Genomic DNA, 15,765 nt, shown 5'->3' with positions numbered 1-15,765 from the left:
TAGGGTTAGGCTGCGGGGAGGAGGGCTTACAGTTAGGCACCACCGGGGGAGGTTAGGGTTAGGCACCCCCCAGGAGAGTTAAGTTTAGGGTACGAGAAGGGGTGTTTAGGCACCACCGGGGGGTGGTTAGGTTTAGGCATCCCCAAGGGAGGTTAGGGTTAGGCACCACTAATGGAGGGTTAGGGGGGGAGAGGGTTAGGTTACTTACCGCCGCTGTCAGGATTCTGCTCCTTCGGGCTTCCAGTGTCGTTATTTCATACCCAACCCTTTTAGAACCCCCCTAGCCTGGGGAAGAGTAGCAACTCAACAAGGCATTGATTCAACAAGTGGACAGAATACCTCTGGAGAGATGTTGATCCATGCCATCTAGATAGCTCCCTGAAATTTGTAGATGCAGGATCTTAAGTGTGAATGGACCTCTCCATCCCGTCCCTCAAATGTTCTATTGTGTTCATGTCGGGCGAAAGTGATGGCCACACAATTGGTCGGAACTCTCCAAAATGTTCCTTGGAGCAATTCTGGACAATTTGGGACCGATGACATGGTGCATTGTCCTGCTGGAATATTCCATCCTTGTGGGGGTGCATGAAGTCCATGAAGTGCTGCAAATGGCCATTAAGTAATTCAACGTAATGATTACTGGTTATTGATGTGTACAGGTGGACCAGTGGACTCAACCCATGCCACACCATTATGGAACCACCTCCAGCCTGCACGGTGCCTTGTAGACAACTGGGGTCCATGGTCTCATGGGGACTACACCTCACGTAAACCCTATCATCACCCTGAAAGAAGAGGAACTGTTACTGAACGGTCCACGCCACATGTTTCCAGTCCTCCAGGGCCCAATTAGTGACACCACAAGCCCAGGTGAGGCATTCTGTCCGGTGTTGTAGTGTTAAAAGGGGGACTCTGGTGGGTTTTCAGCTCCCATATCCCATGAAAGCTAAAGAACACTGCACTGACCTGCAGGATATAAGTCTGGTACCTCCTGTATGGAATGTTATATGTAATTTGAGCCAGTGTCGCTTGTCTGTTACCACAGACAATTCTGGCCACATACCGCTGGTCACGGCATGTGTAGCACCCATGGTCGGCCACCGTGTTGTCCACGGTGGGTGGTGATGCCTTCCATGAGCTATTCCTGGTACACACAGGACGCCATATATCGAGGAATGTTGAATGTCTGCACAAGTTTGCAAATGGAATGCTCCATTCGTCGGGCATCCACTATAATGTCACGTTTGAACTCTGATAATTATCATCCCCTTGCAATGAGCAGCCTAGCCGGGGTTCAAACTGACTCACTAGATGTCAGAAGACAGCTGATGCAGGTCTGGGTATTTCCAAGATGTCACAGTACAGTGACACCACCTACCATTACCTTTACATACTGCTATCCCATGATTATTGGTATTTCAGTATTTCTGGAGATAGTGTTATCCTATCGGGACCAAACACCGGACAACTTCACATTACAGTGCTTGGTAAATCTGACCGCTTCATAGCCCTCATAGGAACCTAACCTGACTGCTGTCGGAAATGGATAAATTGCAGTGACAAAAAGTCACAACTTGTGTCTGAGTACAATGTGGCCCACAGTGTAAATTGTCATCCTCCAGGATGGCTCTGGAAATCCGCATGTTCAACTGCAGCTTTACAACTTATTCAGGCCCCTTCCTGTTTTTGCATTCTGGGCCTGATTCAGAGCCGCTCGCAAAAAGCGAGCGCTCGCTCTGAATCAGGGCGTGTGCTTTTTTTTTGTTGCGGCCACTTGTCCGCTCGCATAGCTGTGGGTTACCACCCACAGCTTATGCGAGCGGCCATGATGATGGTCGCGATGGTCAAGACATTCGCGACCACCGTGCTTGCGACGAGACCCTTGCGGTAGGGTCTCATTGCCGCAAGCCCCAGTGGACTTCCTGCACAATTAGAGCAGGAAGTCCACCTACTGACATCACTAGTGATGTCAGTAGGGCCGCCCACAAATGGCAAATGTTCCTGCAGGAACGCCTCCATTTGCTCAGCCACCCCCCTTCCCCGCCTTCCAAACGGGGCAGCTGTCAATCAACATCGACAGCTGCCCCTTTTGGATGCGAGCGCCGGAGCGAGTGCTTTTTGCGCTCGCTCCGGGGCTCACGCACGTGCAGTGTGCACACAGCACGTGTGCACTGGGCCACCATCGACCCGCTTGCAAGCGCATAGCGCTTGCAAGCGGGTCTGAATCAGGCCCACTATTCTATAACTCAATTGTAGAACATTGTCAATATATTATTATATTGGTATTTAATAAGAACATTCTTAAACTTTATACTTCTTAGTTATAGACAGCCGGTATTTATCATCGAACATGAAATTACTGGATTCCTGGTGATTGCGTTTTAGGGGAATATTTATTTATTATCATGGGGATATGCAGTTTTAGAGAAGCCTCACTTGCTGGGGTGCCTCAGGTTGGTGGTCCAGCATCAAATCAAATTATTTATGGTCAATGTAATGTAAATATGTGGACAAACAAAAGCGCAAACCCGTCCACCACCGCATAACTGAGCCTAAGAATGACAGGTAATCACAATTAACTTCATTTAACTACTTCACTACATTTTTTTCTGAATTTCTCAATAACAAACATTCGGCTTAGGGGTGCCGTGAAAACAATGCTGATACACTGGGGTGCCGTGATTCAAAAAAGTTTGGCAACCTCTGCTCTAGACAATTGTTTGTATCAAAACAAATGTGTGAATCGATCCTCATAATAAAATGTTGCTTACATTAATATATAAAATGCTCTAAAATATAAATCTATACGACCCCCCCTCCCTTAATAGCACTTACCTGCAGTCATCGGTGCTCCAGTGATGGCTTCCATGCCTCTGATCAGCTGATGTCCCATACTGCACTGGGACCCGATCACCTGATGACCGGGCCGCAATGCAGCATGGGAGACCAGCTGACCGGAGGGGAGTCATCACCGGAGCCCCGACCACTGGTCCCTAATTTTTTTTTTCTTTTTTGCAGTGTATCAGCTTGCGGTCTGTTTAGACCACACAGCTGATCACTGAGACCGGCTCCGGGCTTTGCTCTGCCTTTTACAGCAGAGTAGGAGTCCGGTAACCGGGGGAGACCCTGGATAACGCCACCTCCAGGTGGCGTTATTATCACAGGCTTTCCCCGGTATTTTTTTACAATTTATTTTTAGCAACTTTGGTCGGATCACATTTCCCATTACAATTATGGGAAATGCGATCTGATTACTAAAAATAAGTGATACTTAGGGGTTGAAGTAGAATTTTACGAATTCTACTCCAATTGCCCTGTAATAAGTATAGGTGATACTAAAATAATGTGAAAAGGGTGTGAAAACACCCTTTTTCACTTTATTTTAGTAAAAATAATGTTAATAAATAGAGCCCTAAGTCACAATACACTGTAGTTACACACACAACTTCATAAATGCAATTTATAATGTCCACTTATTCAGTTATAAAAGTAGAACATTACTGTAATGGCCAGCAGGTGTCAGTATTATACTTTTGGACTGGTTAAGTACACATACACTATATCATGATGTAAAATATGAGTCTTGCTTAAGAACAGAACCCATAAGCACTTCCTTCTGGCGATTTGTAAGTTTATCAAGTGAAGGTCAATTAAATCCATTAAATCAATATTGATGTCTCCCTTGGATAGATCCAGGAGAAACAATATATTTAGCTGTACAATAGTAATCTAACAGCTCATTGTTTCCATAGCGGCATGCATTTATTCTCTCTTTTAATAAATGACTTCAGTCATATTGATTTTGTATACAGTATGATAATGGTTTTGGCAATAACTAGAATAGTTTTTTTTTTCTTTTCTCCAGATAAGAAGCCTATTAAATTTTCATGCAAGAACTGAATGGCCTTGATGAGTGGCAGTTGGAGGTTTCAGTTTTGGTAAGAATAGAGAAGGCTGCAGTGATTTGTGCATCTGTAATTGTTTTCTCTATATTTGCATATTATTTTCTCTTTTGCAAAGCAGCATCTGGAAGGCTGTTGTTCAGATTGTATAGCTTCATAAGGTCATCAAAGGAAAAGATACAAAAGAAATGGAAATGCAAGACAATCCTTAAATTGTTTTTGTTTTGTTTTTTTCAAACATAGAATTTCAAACTGTAAAAAATAACTCTGTGAATATGTGTCTAAAATGAATGTTCACCCTTATGATGCAATACATGTTGTTGTTGCTAATTCATTAAGCACGTCCTGAGACCAGATTTGAAACTTTTCTTTTTTGAAGCATGGAAAAGATCAGGGGGTAAATTTATGAAGCCAGTGGTTCCCAAACTTTTTTGAATCACAGCACCCTAGAGTATCAGCATTTTTTCACTGCACCCCTAGACTAAAAGTTTCATCAATGAGAAATTCTGCAAAAATTATTAAACTAAATTGTGTTTATCTGTCATCATTGACCATAAATAATTTGATTTGGTCCTGGTCCACCAACCCGTGGAACCCCTGCTAGTGACCGGCGGAATCCCTGGTTTGGGAACCACTGTATTAAGCAGTGGGTTTTTTTTGTTGTTGTTGCTGGTTTGAATCCACCACACATTGCCATACACTTCCAGTGATTTTGCCCTTTAAACAGCTAGATTTATTATGTATAGGTTTGATGGTTAGATTTTATGTGCACTACTTAACTAGACAATTTGCTTAGTAATACACAACTATAATTAGATTATTTGTTAAGCTGTTGCTGGACATCACTCGATGTAATTAACCATGTCCTTTAATATTTATGTTTTGTGTTTGTGTTACTTTCTTATGCAATTTTATTGTATCATTTATGTTTGTACATGTTTAATAAGGATACCTTAAACCCCCTAAAAATCAGTGTTTCCAAGTTCCTATTTAAATTGGAATGTAGACTGCTGCAGCTGTCTGATGAAGTGAACAGACGTTCATGAAACGCGTCACAATTGGCAATAATATACCTTGGAGGACTACAAGACAAATGGCTGCAAATTTTTCTTCGTACTCTCTGATAATGCAACTAAGTTGACTTTTATATGATAAAATTGGTAATACTTCATCACAGTATTATAGATATTATTATATATAATAAAAGCATATGACTATTCTGAATAACACTCTTGTTATCTGGGTCACTGATTTATGTGGAGCTGTGGAGATTCAACAGGATGGCTTGAAGGATGTTTTCTTATATGTCTTAAAAACCTTGTCAAGGTTGTTTTATTGTCATACCTGCTTTTTTCAGTGTATTACACTATTGTTCTACTTCTTTCCTTTTTCTACAGAGAATGACAGAAAAAGAGGTTATCACTGTTTCCTGGAATTTATGAAAATGTTTATATACCCAAATCAATTCTTTGTTATGTAGCCCATTTTTTTTGTCTATTTGCCAGTTCCTCATCACCTGTCATGGGGGATTTTCTTTAGCAATTTAAGAAACTGCGAAAAACTAAACTTTTCGCAGTTTGAGAGAAAAACATGCCATTTCAGAATGGTGTACCTGTCCATACGCTGTCCGTGCCTCCGCTTTCCAAAACAGAGGTGTGTCGCCGCTGTTGTGGGGGAGGAAAGAGGTCAGGATCTCCATCAGCTGATGGAGATTTTCTGCCCTTTTTCCCTCATCAGCGATGGCCGGCCTTCGTGACCCTCACTCAGCCGGCTGGAGGACATGCAGGTGTTCTGATGCTGCGTCCATTTACGCAGCTCGGAACATTAATGTATGCAGGAGACATGACAACTCCTGCTGCATTACCATAATTGCAAGGACGGAATTGGAAAGCTGCTTGTGTGCGGCTTTGCAATTCCGTCTACTTCTGAATCACTCCCTCTGTTTGGTACCCAGGTAAATAGAATGTTCTCTCTATTGGACAGTAGCCAGTAGAGTGCTTTGTATATGGTACAGTCAGAACCACCATTGGTAAAGGTCAGAGAGACCTATGTAAAGGACCTCTTTACTGAAGACCCCTACTCTACTGCTTGTTTGTTCCTCCTAGTTTGAGACACTGGAAGCTATTACAGTGGCGTTATTTACTTGTGTGACACCTGGTGTGGCCGGTGGGATTTGTAGTGCACTCCGAAGGCGCACCCAAGGGGGCATGGCCTTGCTCCCCGAAGCCATGCCCTCTTATGTGTGCCGATCTTGGGGGCATGACCGCATGTCACGCCCCCCTGTTCTCGGTACACAGTGGGCCTGGCTTACGCAGTGGCCCACAGCCTCTCTTGTGGCTGCTCGGTGACACCATCCGATGGGGGGACACCAAAATAGCAGAGCAGTTCTGCTATTTTGATGTCACCACCTTGGATGGTGTCACCCTGTGTGTCCCCCCCCTAGTGACGCCAGTGAGCTATTAACATCTAGCAAACAGCTCCTGGCACTCTGATTCCAAGTTTTTTGTTTTTTTTAGTGCAAACAGATGCCGATAGGGGGAATATGGCACTGTGCAATGTGAAAACAGAGTGAAAATAGACTGACAAATGTTTATTGCTGGGTTATCATTAAGGTAACACAAGAAAGGTAATCGTATATTACAGTTTAGTCTTATTCATTTATCTGTCCATTTTCACTGTGTTTTCACATTGTACAGTGCCAAATTATTCCATATTTCCCCTTTGCACACTGAGGACTCTGGGCCTGATTCAGAGCTGGACGCTCTTCGAGAGCGCTCACTCTGAATCAGGGCGTCCCTGTTTGTTTTTAAAGACGGCCTTCTGGCCGCTTGCTAAGCTGTGGGTGACCACCCACAGCTTTAACGAGTGGCCAGGTGATGGTCGCGATGGTCACGACCATTGCGACCACCGGAGCTTGCGATTCCCGCAAGCCCCAGTGAGCTTTTGGCTCTAATAGAGCCAGAAGCTCACCCACTGACATCACTCGTGATGTCAGTGGGGTCGCCCCAAACGGCAGGCATTCCTTCAGGAACGCCTCCGTTTGGCCAGCCACCCCCCTGGCCGCTTCCAAAATGGGGCAAGCTGTCAATCACAATCGACAGCTGCCCCGCTTTGGTGCGAGACCCCTAGCGACGGAGCGCCCGTCGCTGGCCGGGTCTCGCGCATGTGCACGCTGGAGCCGGCTCCGGTGTGCGCATTTGCAGTGGGGGACCATCGACCCGCTTGCAAGCGCTGTGCGCTCGTGAGCGGGTCTGAATCAGGCCCTCTATTCATTATGTTAATTATTGGGGTCCAAACAGACCCTCGATAATTAACATACTAACTCGACACGAAGCACTTCATCATTGTTCCGGCGCAAAGAAAGCTGATTCGAATATCATCTCCCCGAAGTGCTTCACTGCTCCTACAGGTCTCGCATGCGCACAAATGCCCCGGTGTCTGGCAGAAGGAGCCAAACATGGGAGGAGGGAACTGAAAGGATCTCTATTCGCTCCTTTCCATAGGGAAGGAGCGGGTTGCGGGAGTACTTACCATCTGAAGATGACGAATGCTCCCGCAGTCAAGCTCAGAAAATATTGTATTTTCGGTACTTGGTGAATTCTGTCCCCATACCAGTGTATGGGGACAGCGGGTCATCCCAGGAGAGAAAGGTAAGCAGGAGATATCTGTATATCTCCTGAATTAACTTTTTGATGAATGGTCCAAAAACTTAATTTCTACAAAAGCAGAAATTAAGTGATGATTAATAGACCCGTTAGGAGTACATTTTCAGTTGCAAACACAGCAGTACTCAATACACAACAGTATGTCAGACGTACAGATATGTAAAATTACGCCCAGCTATGTAGTTTAGAGATACGGCTTGACAGTGCTGTAGTAATTTTCAAAAATCACATTACCCTATTCATACACAGTATAATGTAATGAAGTCTCATATACAGAACATTACTATTAATAAAGGCAAAATTTGCATTTTCCATATAAAATGTAATTAAATGCAAACACCTTTACCTAGGGCTTGCCATCAACCATCGATGGTTAGCAACCATTGATAGTTTGCCACCAGTGGATAATGATTTTGCCATCAATGTCGGCAGAGAGCATGGTTCTCCATCTATGGCAGAGAGCATGGCGATATTTTTTTTTCCTCCTGGCGCAGAGGGCCATTGGCGTATCTTAAATGGGTGCAGGATGTGTGGTACAGACAAGCTCATGAGTCTAGAAGGGCAATTTTCGTGGTGGCCATTTTCCTGGAAATTTGCATAGAGGGTAATCGCTGTGAAAATGGCCACAGCGCCATTTCCCTGGAGACATGTGCATGCGCAATAGAGTCTATGCTCCTAGTGCTCAGAGTGTACTGCGCTGCTGGCTAGAGAGTTGGGGGCCCAGGCAGAGACTGTATACAGGCCTCCTCCTCTCTTAATACACCCCTGCAGAGGGCATAGTGCATAGCTCCACCCTACTTTGCCAATTGGCCCGCTGCCTGCCGTGTCCCGTCTCCCACTTACAATCTGCTGCCTGGTGGGGATGGCCACTACTTGTGTAAACCAATGATGGTGTATCATCAATGGTTCCCTGCTATCGATGTATACCAGTAATTGCACCATCAATGGAGACCATTCATGGTAAACCAGAAGATGTCCATCCCTCCCTTTCACCTCTGTTGTTTTGCACTTTATAAATCTAAAAGTAGTCAAAATGTAAATGATAAATAAGAAATTTTAATAAATGGCCCATATTTTACCTAATATAGACATGAAAGAATGAAGTAAAATCTGGATCATTGGTGAGACATTCTGGCTTTTCATTGTATAACTCTTGGACTATAATGCTAGCGTGTTATGTTGGTACATTTGGGGTGAGGGGCTCACTCCTAATGAAACTGTTATCTGAAATGTGTTCAGTAAGAGATTGTAAAAAATCATGACAATGCCAATGAGCTAAACAGTGCAGAATAGGTGTGAGTAATGGGGGCCCATTAAAAGGTGATTAACCTAATAAATAACGAGCAAGAGAAAAGGATTCTGCCCATAGCAAAGATGAAGTTGCTGAGATAACGGTAACCATGGAATGCAAATGACATACTGTATGATGAGACAATAGGACAATCTTAGTGCAGATAAGCAAGTGAACAATTGCACTGTGATGTAGCATTCGATAATGGCGTTCAATAAGTGATTTTGTAATAGCATGGGGTAAGAGAATCAGTAACAGCTCTGATGATAATGAAAGAACCAACAATGGCACAAATCAGTAAAAACAGTGATAATCAATTAGGGCTCTTCACAATGAGCAACACCATGTTACATTTCTGACCACTTCTGTTTGGTGATGGGCTTAACCACTTAACTGGCTCATATTTTTTTCAAAAACTGCTTAGAAATTGTAGTTTTAATTTTTTTTTTAATCTTAATTGAATTAGGGCAAGAATATCTATTTAAAACATATCCAACATGATTTTATAAAAAAAAACATAATAATATAATATTGATTTTTTAAAATATCGACTGTCAATATATCGGAATGGAACCATCGCGACATTGCAACTTTACATTTCACCGGAGGCTGCTCCTCTATACAGCTGCCGGATATGGGGTCCTGCCGTGATGCTCATCAGCAGATATATACTGCGGGAGGGTGCAGGTATGCAGACTGACTGGGAGGTCCCTCTGCCATTGACGGCTGCTGGAAAATGATCTTTCCCTACCACATGTACACACAAACACAGGGCCGGCTCCAGGGGTCAGAGCACCCTGTGTCTGCTCTTAACAGGGCGCCCTTACATCGCGTGCGACCAAAACTGGGGGCGTGGCCTAATTACCATAGGCCACGCCCCATATATGACATTATTAGGAGGCGTGCCCGCATGGCATGCCTCCAAATAACGTCAGGCTGGGGGGAGCCTCACTAGCTGGGCTTCCCCTAGCCCCGCTCCCGTTACTGAATGGATGCCATGCGCATGCGCACAGTATCCATTCAGACTCCGGGGTCCGGCACCGCCGCACAGCTGCGGCGGTGTGGGTCCCCAACCTCCCGATTTGACCACCCGCGGGCCACTTCGGCCCACGGGTGGAACATCAGGACAGTACTGTCCTGCTGAAATTGGGATGTTGGGGAGGAGTGCGCCCTCTATGGGTGGCGCCCCTGTGCGACCGCACTGGTCAAACATCCCTAGAGCCGGCCCTACACAAACATATACACTAAGAGCCTGATTCAGACCCGGACGCTAAGAAGCGCTCGCTCGTAACTGCCGATGGTTCGCATTGTGTTCATGCGTATGCATAGCAGTGCGCGTGCACGAGCCAGTTACTGCGTTCGGGAATCGTGCGCTTGTAGCACAAAGACTGAGCGCTACATGGAGTGACAGACAGTGCTGTTTGTGGGTGGTAACAGGGGAAGGTGCTTGTGAACGGGTGGAGTGGTGGTGCGAACTCAGGCGTGTCTGGGCGACAAAACGGCATTTAAAGGACGTGCATAATTAGCATGGAGGCGTCATTATACATGTCACCTGGTTGAATTTCAGTCAGCACTGATCGCAATGCTTGCGGCAGGGTAGGGTCTACCACAAGTGCTGTGTGCAGCTCTGATGCTTCTCGATGTTACCGATTAATCATACACTTACTGGAGATGACTTGTGTTAAGAAAGGAAAGTGGGCGACTTTATACAACTGCGTTCGCTCACTGCTGTTGCTCTCTAAGACATAGAGAGCGTCCTTACGCCATGCAGTGCGATCGTGGAATTTGCATACCCGGCCCCTTTTGGCCATGAGCGATCGCGGCTTAGCATCCGAGTCTGAATCAGGCCCTAAGGTTATTTATTTTTCTTATGGATTCCCATTAACCTACCAGTATGTGTTTGGAGTGTAGGAGGAAGCCAGAGCAGCTGGTGGAAACCCACAGAAACACAAGGAGAACATACAAACTCCACACAGTTAGGGCCTTAATGGGAATCGAACCCAAGACCTCAGTGCCATAAGGCAGTAATTTTAATCATTACACTAACACGTGTTAGCACCTTGTTTCTAACCCTGAATGTATTAAGCAAGATGAAGTGTACTATATTACTGAGGGAAGGTCATGGAAAAGAGTTGATGGCTTTCCAAGACCTTTCCACACCATAATATTAATATGTCAAAAGACTTCTGGCTAATTCCATTTACATGGTAGCCTGTTGAATCAATTCCCCACCCACAGGGTTTGTAGAGCATTTTTGACTTTTAAAAAGGCTCCTCCTGGGGAGTCCTGGAGTGGTCAGCCATGTCCATGGTATGGGGAAGGAGGAGTGTGTGGCTTAATTGAGGCATTTGAGTGCGGCGTCCATTCAGTGCAAGGAGACAGCTGGGGTCAGCCCACCTGCTGTTGGAGTGCTGGGCTCACCCACAGCATGACGTAAAACGGGAAGCGTGCCATACAGACATGCCCAAATGATGTCATCTAGGGGCGTGGTCTATGGAAATTAGGCCACACTCCTCTTTGGACGCTCACAAGTTCACTGCGCGTGGGGGGGTTAAAGGCGCCAACTGATACCAGCACAGGGCGCTGCTCCACCTGTAGCCGGCCCTGGGTCTAATTACCCAGAAGTCTATTCTATTTTTTAGTGGCTTATTTCCATGTGCTAAAAAAACTAAATTTTCAGTAGTTTTGCTTCAAACAGCAAAGTATTAGAACATTTCTAGTAACAAATTCATGTTTGGAACTTGTGTAGAATGTGAAAGTGATTTGATTACTAGCAGACTGTATGTCTTCATAACAATAAATTAGCGCTTCCATCTATTGGGAAATGTGCTGGCATGTGTAGTCTATTTCCGCTTTTTATTCCATAACTGAACAATATTTTATTGTATGTGTCATTGTGCTCCTAAATAATTCTAGTTAAAACTACTTGCTTATTCTTTACTTTTGAATTTAATTTCAAAAGACTTGCAGTACAAATCAATCTGAACCAAAGTAATAATTCTCCTATATTCTGGTAAAGACTAGAATATTAACAAGGCTGGGACTTTAGAAATCCTTCTTTAATTTGCATCTATTGCGCACTGTGGATAACCGAGCGCTTTACTCGCTTCATGCAGTGTTGCACATCAGGTAGCAAAGCTTCTATGGTCAGCTTTGCCATAGTGAATAAAATAAAAGTGGGTTTTATATTCTGTAACTGATTAAACTTGAATTGTATGGGAAAGTGTTACATTAACATTCTGCCAAATCATTTTTTAATGCAGTTTTCAGATTGCAAGTGACAGGTAGTAAATGTGAATGGTAATACTGTATGTATTCCCGGTTGACATGTGCATGAATTAGGGGCATATTTATCAAAAACTATTTGCGGAATATTCCCCGAAAATACACATTTTCCATGGCTGCCTGCAAGCACTAAGGAGCCCCTGAATGTACTGTACAGGGGGACCGCAATAGATGGGGGACCGCAATAGATATTGTAGCTGCTCCTAGATTTCAGAAGATACCGGACCCCCGGCCCTAACAGTTATACTGCAGAGAGGATTGGCCCTTGAGGGAAAGCTATTGGTTCTATATAACTGACAGCTTATGACTGAAGCAGTAAGTGCTGGTTTTATTTACAGACCTCTCCTGTGGATCAGCTTAGCAGACTCAGCACCCTAGAGGATCCGGACAGCGGTCCAACCTGCAGGCTGGCCCCTGGCTGTCCGGTAGGCACAGCACTTTCCTCACGGCTGGCTTACCTCAGGCACCCCTCTCCCAGAAGTCTCCGCGGGTCCCTTATATATCAGCAGTCGCGTGTGGGGACCTCTTCCTGCAACCGCACGCGCTGCCCTCTCCACTGGCCCCCTGGAGGGAGAAGGTTTCACCTCTGCTGCGGCAGCAATATCCCGCTCCTGGCCCCTGGCTGTCAGTCATCAGCTCCAGGGGAACTCTCTGGGCGGCTCCCTCCTGTACAGCTTCCTGCCGGTAGCGTCCTCAGCTCTCTGGCTGTCTGTATCTCGGCTGACACCTTCCGGCTGCAATGTGTCCACACAGCGGGCACCGGTAAGTCCCGCTCTCCGGTAGGCACAGCACTTTCCTCACGGCTGGCTTACCTCAGGCACCCCTCTCCCAGAAGTCTCCGCGGGTCCCTTATATATCAGCAGTCGCGTGTGGGGACCTCTTCCTGCAACCGCACGCGCTACCCTCTCCACTGACCCCCTGGAGGGAGAAGGTTTCACCTCTGCTGCGGCAGCAATATCCCGCTCCTGGCCGTGTGCCCACTGGATCCCTGTGTCCAGAGTGGGTAGCGGGTTCCACTGTTTCTCCATGGGGCGGACAATGTTTATATATGACCGACATGCTTTTACATTAAAGTTGTGTACATATATGAATTTACATTATATTAAAAGACAGTGCATTCTATATGCCCATTACCATGTACTCCTATGACCTGGATAATACACTTTCAGGGGTATTACACTATGCTGTTGGTGATTTCTAACAGGACCCTCAGAGTACTGAGGAGGATACATTACATAAGGTTGCGGAGTATGTAACCTAGACACCAGACCGTTAAGGAAGGACATCTGTGCCTCTCTGTTTTCACCCATAATTCGTTCGTGTAGACCAACAAGCTGACTGACAAATTAATTTTGTAACTCTCTTTCATTGTCAAAGAAGCGCTGGAGTCGGGCAGCCTCCTGTGCCTGGAATCAGCATCGGAATCTCGCAGCTGATTGACCAGGATTCTTGTCATTGTGCGTGTTGCTAGCTCCATCTTGGAAGTTTTTTTCTTCCGTTCAGGCACCTCAAAGACTAGAAATAGAAGTAAAGAATAAATACATTTACAAATCAAATCAAAGCAGTGATATCAGCATATACAGTATGTGCTTGCGGCCTTCTCTCTCCTGCACACCAGCTTCACACTGCAACAGATACATTGAGTTTGGATTTCAGCATAGCAAAATCAGCATAATGATACTATAATGACAGGTCAATCCAGGCCAATGTTGACATTAGCAATAATGTCTAAAGAAGTGGGTGTATAGTAACTAAAAAAAACTTACTGTTCCTACGCAATGTTGGGGTCTCAGTCTGTGCAGGAGTTGGTGTCCCACTCGGTGTCCCTGCACTGCTTCCACTCACCTCAACCACACCCTCAAGTGTACTGGTGTCTGGGACCCCCATGCAGGGCTGCAACTAGGGGGGCTAGAGGTGCACGTGCACCTGGTGGGGATTGCGGAGGGGTGAAAAAGCTGACTCGGCCATCCGAAAATGGCCGCCGCCAAAGAGGAGACTAATGCTAGAGGTCCTTACTGGACCTCTAGTGTCTGTCTCTTCCTTGGCGGTGGCCATTTTTGGATGGCCGTTTTCAGCAGATTCCATGCGGACTAGCCGTCCGCATGGACTCTGCTGAAAACGGCCATCCAAAAATGGCCGCCGCCAAGGAAGAGACAGATGCTAGAGGTCCTACTGGACCTCTAGTGTCTGTTAGCAGAGCGCAATACACACAGCGTTCCCGGAAGTGCCGGGAACGCTGGCGCTGCAGGGAGAAGATGCTGAGAGCTGCATCTTCTCCCTTCAAATCCCCTGGCAACGAGCATAAACCCCCCTGGAAACGAGCATAAACCCCATGGCAATGAGCATGAAACCCCTGGCAACGAGCATGGAACCCCTGGTAACAAGCATAAATCCCCTGACAACAAGCATGAAACCCGCTGGCAACGAGCATAAACCCCATGGCAACGAGCATGTAACTCCTGGCAATGAGCATGGAACCCCTGGTAACAAGCAGAAATCCCCTGACAACAAGCATAACCCCCTGGCAACGAGCATGTAACCACTGGCAACGAGCATAAACCCCATGGCAATGAGCATGTAACCCCTGGAAACGAGCATGAAACCCCTGGCAACGAGCATGGAACCCCTGGTAACAAGCATAAATCACCTGACAACGAGCATGAAACCCCCTGGCAAAGAGCATGTAACTCCTGCCAACGAGCATAAACCCCCATGGCAACGAGCATGAAACCCCATGGCAACGAGCATGTAACCACTGGCAATGAGCATAAACCCCCTGGCAATGAGCAGGTAATTTTAAAGTAATTAGAAGCATTACTGTGGGGCATAAAATGGTGTCGGGCAAATATGTAAGTGGCACTTTGGTAATAGGCATTACAGTGTGTGGTATAATGTGTAATGGGCATTATGGTGTATGGAATAATGCAAGTCACTATACCAGAGACATCTGAGTAGTGCACTGCCTTATTGAGGAGCAAGGACAAACTCCAGGTACAGGAAGGGAGGGGGCGCAAAATTGCTGCCTTGCACCGGGTGACAGATATCCTAGTTTCGGCCCTGCCCCATGGCAGCCATCGTATCTGTGTCACTTATCTCTGTGATGTCATCAAAGAGCATTGGTGATGTCATTGGGCAGGATTGGCTGTTCTCCGGGGTAACACTTCGTGAAGATGCACAACTGGACGATGATATGGCAATAGGATTAAACAGTGCAGAATTGCCAAAGACTTCATTACACTGATCGTAGTAAACCCATTCCATTCTGGCAGCACCACTTTTCCACCTGTTATTTTCGTGAACTTTGTTGTAGTATTTGCGTAGAGCTTTCAGTTTTTTCACTACCTGCTGCTGGGTCCGCACAATGCCCCTTGAGGTGAGGACCTTAGCTATGTTTGTGTACACTATCGCGTCTTTCACTGTGCCACTGATCTGATTTCCTCCTCTCCTCTGACTGCCAGCAGCTCGCGGATCTCCTCTTCTTTCCAATGCGCCATGCCTCTCTCTCTCTGTTTTTCAGCAGCACAATTATGACAATCATACCAGTGCCGCGCTATCTCAGCCAATAGTCGCTGCTTACTATTTCAGGAGTTGAAAAACCCGGGTCAGAGCCTTTCAGACAGGC

The 15,765-nt window shown here is 45.8% G+C and overlaps 1 pseudogene; it reads right to left on the bottom strand.

Moving 5' to 3' along the window:
• Positions 1 to 401: 401 nt before the first annotated feature.
• LOC148524955 (uncharacterized) lies at positions 402 to 15,637 on the bottom strand (annotated as a pseudogene).
• Positions 15,638 to 15,765: the final 128 nt, after the last annotated feature.

Source organism: Taudactylus pleione, unplaced genomic scaffold (assembly GCF_031769625.1).
Source record: "Taudactylus pleione unplaced genomic scaffold, aTauple2 ptg000114l, whole genome shotgun sequence".
NCBI lineage: Eukaryota > Metazoa > Chordata > Amphibia > Anura > Myobatrachidae > Taudactylus > Taudactylus pleione.
The sequence above is the reverse complement of the archived record's forward strand: the minus strand, read 5'-3'. Positions and strand labels throughout refer to the sequence as shown.